The following is an 8,600-nucleotide window of genomic DNA, read 5'->3' as shown; positions in this document are numbered from 1 at the left end:
CTATATGGGACCCGGGGGGCTTCCCCTCCGGATCCGGCTCAGCTGTGCCGGGTCCCTCCACCCCTCTTACCTTCAGGGGATCAGCTATTGCTGCCCCCGCTGCTGTTTCCTCTGCTGCTGCTGCTGCTTCCTCCTCCGCCTCGGGTCAGTAAGTTAGTTGGTTAAGGGGGCACACGTGCGTGCGGGACACACGTGTGCCTGGATCCTCTCCTTCCCAGGCAACATGGAGGAAAAGACATCTGATCTGAAAACAGACAGGGCAAAGGCTAGATCAACAAGGAGGGAGCAGAGTGGATGGAGACAATGAGGTTGGTGGGAGTGGAACTAGAGAAGAAATTGTGACAGGCTTGGCCAGGAGACTAGAACTGGGAGGTGAAGAGAGGAGAAACTAGGACTAGTTGGCAAGAAGCCTGGGATGAAAAGCTGGTGAGGGAATTGGGGTGTTGGGAACAGTGAGATTGGACAAGAGTGAGGCAAACTGTGACTAATCACACTGGGACCCACAAATAGTGTGGGAGGTGCCAGGCCCTGAGAACCAATGGGACTGGGGGAAGAAATTCCAAGGTGCAAGGGAGAAAGGAATCTGACCTGGAATTGCACTGCCAGGGTAAAAGTGCTAACAGTTGGGTAAGGAAACTAAAACAAGGAGCCAGGGAGAGAGGAGACTTAGGCAAATGTCCACAAAAGGGGAAGAAAAGTGACTATTATTGAATGAGGAGCCTGGGAAGGAGACTAAGATTGTGTCAAGCCACAATCTTGAACTCAAGACCTTGTCCTGCTCAGGTCAGCCACTCACCCCAGGCTCCCACCTCCTCAGCTGACCTAGCTTGGACATAGGTAGCTGGAAGCCTTCATCAGAATCTAGCCACCCATCCACTCTCTGCCACCTAAGCTGTCAGATGGCATCAGCTAACCCTCCACTTCCTTCCATATAAATCCCTATGCAGGGGCAAGAAGTGTCTGGGCAATAGAGTTTAACCCAGGGCGGGCAATTATTTGGGCCAAAGGGCCACATAGGGAGATCTGATGAGCTGTCATGGGCTGGGTCACCCCTCCCACCCTGCAACAATTCATCGAAACTCCCTATGGGGCTTTGGACAGGTGGGGGGCAGTATTCAGGAGCAGGACGGCCACAATCTGTTCCCCGCACTCCCTGCCCTATGGAAGGAGTGGGAGGCATATGTGAGTGTGTGGTGGGGGCGTTGCCTGGAAGCAATGGGCAAGAAGAGGGAGAGGGATACAGGAGGGCGCATGAAGCAGAGCTTGCCTGGTCTGAAGATGCCTCTGTGGCACTCTGCATGAGACCAAGCCTCACCTGAGGCAGCCCACACTGCATACCTGCTGGCCCAGCCCCAGCCAGCACACAGCCACCTGCAGGCAGGTGAAGCAAGTGAAAGGCAGTTGGGAGCTGGAGCCCTTCGCACTGGGGCAGGAGCTGCCCAACTGAAGCTCCCCCACACTGCCTGGAGTAGCAGAGCAGAGGTAGGAGTAGGAGCAGGAGCCGCAGCTGGAAATAAGGGGATCAGAACAGCCCTGGCACCCTGGGCCTCGGCCAGCATGCACAGCTTCCAGTGGAGCCGTTCCCAGTGCAGCTGCAGCTGGCTGGGTGCTGCTTTGCTCCTCCCACCTCCAGCAGCTGCTCTTCCTCCCAATTTTGCCCCTGTTGTGCCACTCCAGGAAGCGGGGAGATCTTCAGCCAGGCTGCTCCCACTGGAGGCAAGGGGAGCAGCACCCAGCCAGCTGCAGCCGCACCAGGAACAGCCCCACCAGAATCTGCACGTTGGCTGGGGCCTGAGCCACAGGGCACCAGTGGGAGCATGGTGCAGGCTGCCTGGAGGAAGTGGGTGGGGCTCAGCTCAATGCAGTGTTGCAGGAGCAGCCACAGGCCTGATCCAGTCAGTTAGTGGGCCAAATCCAGTCTATAGGCTGTATTTTGCCCACCCCTGATTTAACCTGTACCCAGGCTACTTTGCCCTTCCTGCCTTTCCTGACTCTCCAACTGATTCCTCAGCTACCTGACCTGGCTTGCCCTTGGACTTTGTATTCTGCTTGACCCTTCAGCTTCCAAAGTGGAATTCCAGTTGATCTCCTGAATACACAACCCAGCTTGCCTTTTGAGTCCATGCTGTGCCAACCCTCTGGCTCTGTGACTCAGCTCTTTGGACTGCCCTCCTGGCTTCCTGGTTTCCCAGCTGTTGGATCCTGCACACTCCTCCTGATCCTGGTTGCTCCCCATAGACCCTGAATGACTCCCAGAGTGGGCTGCCCATAACCCAGCATGACAGACTGTGCCAATGAGGTGATGGCAAGGAAACAGATAGATGGGACAAGACAATGGGAAGGGATGAGGCTAAAGTTGTTTCCTGGTTCCTCATTTGCAGCTCCCAGTTCCTTAGTCGAAGTTTCAACAATTAGAAAGATAATTATCAGATAAAATAAAAAGTTCTATATTTCATCAAATGCATGTATTTGCTAACAAAAACTTAATATCATAGCGCATATCAAATACTCCAGTCATCATCCATAGGAATTAAAAACAGTTACAGTCAATACACATGCATGTGTGTAAAAGGGACACAACATAACAAATCCCTGTAATTGAGAGACTCTCCTGAAGAGAAAAGAGCAAGGGTGCTGCCCAATGCAAAACTTGATTTTTTGTGTGGTATAATGCCACCTGGCAGCTCCCCAGGCCTCTGCGCTACATATATTGCATTAAGAAACCAAGTTAGATTGGGATTGTGAGGTAAAATCCGCTTTGGGTCACCCCAAATAAGAAATCTCTGTGAGTGAGGGACTCTCCTGAAGCAGCCTGGGCAGGAAACTGCCTGACCAAAGCTTAGTTTTCAAATGGCATGACGGCAATGTGACAGCTCCCTGGGCTAAGGTTCAATCACATGACTCCAAATCACATGGCTGTTTCTTTCAGTGTTCTCTAGTTTACCTTGTTGCTTTATGCCTTGCAGTTTTCCTGCTCATTTGGTGTTGAACGCTGTACTGTTCCTCTTCTATTAATTTCTAATGCGAAAAGGTGAGAAAAGATGTCTTGGAAAAAGATGAAGATATGGTCAGTACCTTTCTGCATGAATTGCAATGGTTACAGAAAGAAGACTTCTGAAAAGAGAAGTCAGCTCAAGGCCTCATTGCTGGTAGAATTCATAAAAACACACCGAACTTTAGAAAATGGCTCTATAATCTCTGGCATGAGGATAAGAGGTACTTAAAATCAAAAACCTTTAAAGAAGCCTTAATGATAACTTACAGTTTTTGCAAGAAGTGTGAGGATTCAGTCATGTGCAACATAACCACCGTAATGATCAGGGATCTGGGTTTTCTGTTTGCTGTGGAAAAAAACACGGATTTTCTCTTTTAATGGAGAAAACCATGGTTTTTCTCCTTTAAAGGAGAAAATTATGTATTTCTTTTAAAAAGGAGAAAAACATGGGAAACCGTGAATTTCTCCTTGCAGGCTGGCAGAGTTCCAGCCTGCCAGGGCCTCCTTGGGGCTGGAGGAAATGGGGGAGGGTGATCAGAGGCAGGGCGTACCACGTGCATGTGTGCACGCAAAAGCATATGGCAGCCAAGCAGAGGTGGAGAGCAGCTCCCACAGCTGCCTCCAGGTAAGTCTGTGGGGGCGGGGCCACAGGATGCATTGGCTGGGCAGGGGGGGCATAGACAATGCAATGGGGGGTACACGTGCCTCCCAAGATTTCTGTGCCCACAGCAGGACATGAGGCTGCAGCCAATCTGGACCAACTCTGGGCAGGAGCCACCTCCGCAGCCCAACAGGTGGGATCCAGTGCAGGAGGGAGTGTTGCGCCACCATGGTCATCCAAGTGAGGCACAGCAGCAGCAGTGGCATGGAGCTATGCACCCACTGCTGCTGGGCAGGCAGGGGGTGCCTCAGCTTGGTGATCATGGTGGCATGGCACTTCCTCCCGCACTGGGTCCTACCCACTGGGCTACAGAGGCAACCCCTGCCCGTAGCTGGTCTGGCCTAGCTGCAGTCCCGTGTCCCACTGTGGGTGCAGAAATGGGAGGGGAGGCATATGTCCCCTCCCACACCCCCAGGTGTAGCCTGTGCCCACGCACCCCTCCCCCATGCCATTCCCCACTCTCTGGGGGGCTGGGAGCGAGGGGCATCAACAGGGCTAGGGTGGCTTGGGAGTGAGGGGCAACGGCATGGGCAGGGGCAGAACATCAGCTTATCAGGGCTGCTCAGCACCACAAAGCAATTGGAGGGAGAGCCTCAGCTAGACCCGTATCCTGGTGAGCAAAGGGGGGCAGGGATAGCTCTGATTTTCTATGATTAAAAAACAAAAACCAAAATCAAATGCCAAAAGATATTTAGGATTTATTTTATTATAATGACTGAGGCACCGGTAGGCTTCCAAATAACTTTAAAATTGTAAATATATCAATAAAACATGGCATTCAACTCATACCTATATATTTGGTGTTGCATTTTAATCACAGAAAAATGCGGCTATTGGGTTTTTTAATCAGAGAATTTGGGATTTTTTTTTATCAGAGAAAACCAGGATCCATGTAATGATTAACTTCACTCTGCCTAGGGTTTCAAACTGCTTAAGATGTTGTAGACATAATATATCATGCTTCTGTCTACCGCATGAAACTGCACTGAACAGTAGTAGCTCTGCCAAGGTACCACACAAGACCAAAGAAGGTTCCTTTGATTCATGAATAGATTCAGGATTTCCCCATTTTACAGATTCTAACACTACTCAAGATACCACTGCTGTATGGTCATCAGCTGAATAATGATGACAAAGAAGAGGACATTCATTTCCTAAAACAATATAAACAAACACATTTTTGGCTCTGAATCTATGACTACTGGGCAAAGTATACTTGTAGGGGTAAAAATTAGAGTTGCACCAATTTATTGGTCCATATCATAGCGACACTGATAAAAGGGAAATTGACATTATCAGCAATCAGCTGTTTTTGGCTGATGTGGCCAATAATGTTGCTGATAAATGCCGCATGCATGCACGTGGCCAGCCCAGCAGCTTAGTGTGCAGTATCCGGCTGGTAAGTCTGTTGGGGGCAAGAGGCAGGGGGAGAGAAGGGGCATGGGGTGGGGGCAAATAAAGGCCCCCACGGTGAGGGAAAAGAGGGGACGGGGCTGGGGCAAGTGCTGCCTAGCCAGGACAGGGTGCAGGATGGAGCTGTGAGCGACTTGTCTGTGGGGGTGCTGGAGCGAGGGGTGGCTTCCTCCGCATCTGTGCACAGGGCAATGGTGAGCTGTCGCTTCCTACTTGTTTCCAGAAGTGGCACCAGGCTCTTCCTGGAACGGGGTGGGGCGGGGCAGGGCTGCGCTTGAGCTGGGTGGCAGTGGCAGTGGGAGGGGGAGCTACGGGGTGGGCTACAGCCCTCCTAACCCCTCCTCCCAGCTCCACTGCCACTCACTCCAAGTGCAGCCCTGGCCCAGCCCCGCCACACCAGAAGAGCCTGGCACCACCTCTGGCCCCAAGTAGGTAGCAGCAGCCCACTGTTGCCCTGTGCACAGGTGCAGGGGGGAGGCTCCCCCAGGATGAGCTGCTTGCAGCTCCAGCTTGCAGCTCCATCCTGTGCCCCACCCTGGCAGAGCCTGCCCCATCCCCAGATCCCTTCCTCCCCCACCATGGGGGCCTCGATCTGCCCTCTCCATGCCTCTCCCCCCCAACAGACTTACCAACTGGACACTGCTCTCCAACCTGCCAGGCTGCATATCGGCAATTGGATTGGTATTGGCCAATATGGTTTGTTAACAATCAGCCATCAGTATGGGCCCAAAAGATCTTTATCAGTGCACCCCTAGTAAAAATTTTAGAGATTGATAAACAGTTAGCTAGCAGTGACTCTGACATTAATAACAGTGATTCGAGGGCATTGTGAAAACATTACAGAAAATGTTATGTCTGGAGCTTCCTTTCCACAAGGAAAGTATATTTACTGCTTCATGTCCATCAAGATTCAATATAATTTTTTGTAAGGATGAGTGGAAACAAATTTTTCTGCTACAGTTAAACAAATGGACAGATGCATTTTGGCCAAAAAATTAAAATAATACAGCATGTTCTGTGTTTTAACATGATTATGTTTAAAAACAAAAACACAGAAATCGAGACAGATGAATGTTCCTTTTTGATACGAAAAAGCAAAATGCAACTGGGATGGGTGTTTTTGGTTCTTTATGAGAACTGAAGGGAGACCAGGAAAACATGATCAACATATAATAAGTGAAACTCAAGTAAAAGGAGAAATACAACACACCGGTAAAATGCATGAAAAGCATACATGCTGGAAAGAAAGGAGAATTAAGAGAACTGAAAAAACACTGCCATGCATTTGCATTTTCACAGACCTACATTTTACATATTGGCTTCTATTCCATCCAGGAGAGCACAAAACAAAAGCAGACTCTCCCCAAGGCTGAAGAAAGGTGTTTGTGCCTGAAAGCTTGCAAAGAACAATATTTCCAACTATTTAGTTGGTCTAATAAAAGACAGTCCATGGAAAACAAGATGCTTCTGGTAAAGAATACATAAAACTTCATGTGCTCACATGCAGGACATCACTGCCTCACCTTTCACACTGCTCATGTACAGGACACCCACCTACACCTAATGTTTGATCTTTAGAGAGCAAGGGTGTGTAACTTATACCTGGATATCAGGGGCTCTGTTGTTAGAAGACCTCCATCATGTAATCATTTAATCTTGTATTATGAATTATATGCTAAATTGCTATCCAACTCAACAAACATGTCAGTTGCAGAGACGCTAACAGTTGACCAGAGTATTCTAACAATATCACGGTGGCAGACCTTGCTTTTCCAAGCAACTCTTCCACACCACAAAAAGTAAAATGTGACTTCAGTTGGGCTTTAATTCCTACAGCTATTTAGGTTTTCAAGCATATGAGTGCTATACATCACCTAATGCCTGCTTTGAATTACGTCCTGGGAAAAGGAAAGCTGATATTACAATTTTACACACATGTGTAACACATATGATCAAATATATGGGCATGTATCTAAAGCTGCAGTTTCTAAGAATGTCAAGAATTGTTTATGTATGCCTTTGCCTTATTGTGAACTGAAAAAGCAATACATGAATGCAGGGAATTAATAAACTCAGCATAATTTTCAGTGCAGCACATTTTAACAGACAGTGCAGGGAAACAATAACAAAAGTAAAACAATGTATAAAGAAATCAGCAGACCTCTGTCTCTCAAAATGAGGCTGAATCAGGTTCCTTATTCAAAGTTAATCTTTACACAATTAAGAAACTGGGAATACGGAACTGGGAACAAGGAACCAATCAACTTCAGCTTCCTCTCTCCCAAATCATTCTAAACCTTGACTAGGAAACTGTAATTGAAAAGAAATGAGAATCAATTTGCAGTCTCAAAACACATTATTGGAAGAATACTTGAAAATCAAGCTTCAGGGTGGGCTGTGCCCTGTTCAAGGTGCTTCCGGAGAGTCCCCTGATTGCAGAACTATGTCACTGATGGTGACTCAACACAGATTTTGCCCCACAGTCTCAACCTAACTCAGCTCCTTATTGAGCACGGTGTACAAAAGCCCAAGGGAGAACCTGCCAGGTGGCACAACGCCATACAAAAACCAGGCTTTGTGTTGGGCAGCACCCTCTGCCTTTTTCTAGAGGGCAGCCATGTGTATAATAAACACAAATGCTTTTAGCTCCTATGGATCTGAAGAAGGAACAGGGAACTGTGAACAAGGAAAGAGGAACTGGGGACCAGGAAACAACTCCAGCCTCAGAGGAAGGGAGAACTGGGCCCATCTGGACAAGATACAGAACCAGGCCTGTCTGGTGAGGTGAGAACTAGGCCGAAGACCTGGGGTCACAAAGAGGTTTGGCCAGTGGCACCCCAGTTTTTTGCCCTGGGGACTGGATGGGCAGGGCGGCAGCCCCATCCAGCCATGACAGCTGGGCGGAGGGGCAGTGGCTACCACTCTCCAGCTGCTAAACTTCCCACCCCATGAGAAGCCCTGTGGGTAGTGTTACCAAGTCTGCTTATAGTAAGCAGAACTAGGCTTTTTTGTTTTTTTTAAGTTGCTTTAATTTTTGGGGAGTCACGGGTTGATAAGCACCCCTGCTCTCCTCTCTTGGAAACGGGTCAGGCATGTTTTGAAAGGCAGTGCTGCTCCCTTTTCTGAGGAGACTTGACAACACTGGCCCTGTGTGGGACACCAGGGCACGGCCTGGGTAGGTGAGCCACAAGCAGGCGGCAGAGCACGGTCAGGAGGTGCAGGTACTTTGTCCACTGGGATCCACTGCCGCTCACCCCAGGCCCCGGGCCCCGCCCCGCCGCCCACCACCTGGCTCCACGCCTCGAACCCACCCGCTGGCCTCCACGTGCAAGAACGTCGCAGGCGCGGCCGTGAACACAACCCTGGTTCTCGCGAGACTCCCGCCTTCCCCTGCAGTACGCCCGCACGGAACAGAGGGGAAGGGTTGCAGCGCAGGCGCAGTAGGTCAGTAGCGACGGTCGAGCGGGGCGGGGGAAGGGTTGCAGCGCAGGCGCAATGGGAGGGAGCGGGGGAGACTCGCGGGCGTAGCTT

Source organism: Alligator sinensis, unplaced genomic scaffold (genome assembly GCF_000455745.1).
Source record: "Alligator sinensis unplaced genomic scaffold, ASM45574v1 scaffold386_1, whole genome shotgun sequence".
In the NCBI taxonomy this organism is placed as follows: domain Eukaryota; kingdom Metazoa; phylum Chordata; order Crocodylia; family Alligatoridae; genus Alligator; species Alligator sinensis.
Note: the sequence above shows the minus strand (reverse complement) of the source record.